This window comes from Echinops telfairi, unplaced genomic scaffold (genome assembly GCF_000313985.2).
Source record: "Echinops telfairi isolate 266 unplaced genomic scaffold, ASM31398v2 ScPeMD7_5;HRSCAF=22, whole genome shotgun sequence".
NCBI classification, from domain to species: Eukaryota; Metazoa; Chordata; class Mammalia; order Afrosoricida; family Tenrecidae; genus Echinops; species Echinops telfairi.
In genome coordinates, this window is record NW_022103901.1 from 16,149,148 (window position 1) to 16,151,493 (window position 2,346).

The following is a 2,346-nucleotide window of genomic DNA, read 5'->3' on the forward strand; positions in this document are numbered from 1 at the left end:
TAAAAAAGTCCCGGTTTTCGGAAAGAATGCACGACAAGCTAGGGTATACGGTTTTCGGTTGCCATGTGGCTATTTCGCCAGGATATGAGTTTTGTCAATGGTGTCCCGCTTTACCAATGTTAAAATCTGGTCACCTTGGTAAGACTGAATGGAGTCAGCGCGCTCTGTAAGCTGGCGCCTTGCACAAAGCGCGGGTTTTACTAGAATTCCAGCTCTAACTGGTACATAGCTTCAGCTGGGGTTGTTTCACTTGCAGCTGAAAGCATCCTGAGCACTAGTCCCTCTGTTCCTGAGAAAGAAGTGCTGCCCTCCTTGGCTTAACCTGGGCCTTGGTTTTGTCCCTTCCCACCTCCCCAAGAACCTGGTTTCACCCGTTATTTTCTCTCCACTGGGTTCCCTTCCCCCTGAGAATCAAGTCTCCCTCAGGGTACCAACAAACAACCGCAGTGTGCTATGGAATTGGTTCCAGCTAGTGACGCTGTAAGAGCTGAACTGCCCTCTGCCTGAGCTCAACGTCCCTGGTCCTTCTCTCCTCCTGCTTCTCCACCCGCTTACCGGTTTCTCCTTGTCACACTTTCTTAACATCATCACACAAGAAAAAAACCACTTGGGCACCTAACTTCTCTTCCCTAACCTCTTGCTTGTCTGTGTTCATTCACTGGGCCTCTCCCAGACAATGATGAGTCCCCTAGAGAAAGGAGCATGAGGGGTGCCACAAGAATGGGGTCCTTTCCATTGGCATGGTCCTCTGGGCTGGAAAAGGACAGGCAGAGATGGTGATGAAGACGGTAACAAAGGCCATCTCTGAGCTGCAGGTAGTTGGTAGGGCAGGGCAACAAGAGTAGGTAGACCAGGACTTGCCCTTTCCCAAGGCGTTTACTCCATCTTGAGATCTTCAATTCTGAACAAATATTTTTTATGAATCAGGCGTTCATCCATATCTGTCCCTTGAGTTTGCTTGCCTCTGTTCTGGGAGGGGCACAGGATTCAAGACACTAATACTGATAAAGTCAGTTCTGGAGATTTTGCCGGAAATCCCAAAAGAAGAGAAACGCTCCTTCCACCAGAGTTGCTAAACTGTTTGGACTAAGCTTAAAGCCATTGTAGCCTAAATTACTTAAATGTAGTTCCTATGGTATTTTCCTAACTCACTGCACTGCTCAGAAGACAACAGGTTGGTTGCGGAGGTCACCTGAGGGGGCAGGTAACTGATGAGACTCTTGTTTGCTCATTGGTCACTAACTTAATCTGGTTAGTCCACCGTGACTGACCAAGGCTTAAAGAACCTTATTGCTCTGTTTGCTTGCACAGGGTCAACAATTGTAGGGTGGGATGGTTAAATAAAAAACAGGCAACAAGTGTACATATGTGCTTGACACAATGGATGGATGGATTGTGGTAAGAACTGTACCAGCCCCCAATAAAATGATTTTTCAAAAATGCAAAAAAAACACACCCACAATTGTTTCCCGTGGTTATTCTAAAGCCTGAGTGAGTTAATGTAAAAACATCAATGTGACTCCTCCAGGGGACCCCGGGTCAGAGATGCCCTGTGCTTCCCCACGGCTTCCGGTTCAGAAGCTGACTGCCAGCCCGTTCTTCGAGGCACCTCGGGGTGGGTGGACTCCAACTCTCTCCCTTTTCATTGGCACCTCGGGATTTCTAGAGAGCCTTGATATCTTCCCAGAGCCCCAGGCTGAGACGCCCACAGGCCTCCCGATGTCTCACAAGGACGTCCAAAATTGACCTACGAAGTATGGGTGCCCCCTTCTTTCCCCAACGGCCACCTGCTGGACCACCGGTTTCGCCTCCAAGCAGCCAAGGTCAGAAGTTCAGGCTCCGCCTCCTTGCGGGGACTCCCCAAGGTCATCCGCGTCGTGCCTCGCCGCTCTCCGTGGGGGCGGTGTCCTCGGCCCCTCAGTCACCGGCCAGGCGCTCTAGGCTGCAGCCGACTCGGCCGAAGGACTGACCATCTCGCTGGTTGCCGCTCCCCCAGGGCCGCTCTAGCCGGCCACCGGGCCTCGGTGCTCTACCCCTTCGGGTGGCTTCTCTATGGTTGATTTCTAGTTTGTCCCGCACCTCCTCCAGAAGGATCCAACCTTTCCCCATGACTGATTTTGTGGTGTCTTCTGAGTGCCATGGAGGGCGTCCGCGAAGCCCTACGAGACTCGCACAACCTTCGTGCAGGGTCCGCGCCGAGGAGGACGAGGATGGCGGAAGTGAGTATGAAGATGCCCTTCCCTCTCATCTTTCTTCTCTATGGTCTCTTCCTTCGGTGACGGGGAAAAGGGGGCCCGGCGCCTGCGCAAAACCGTCCTGGGAGCTGGTCGCGGAGAGGTGGGGAGG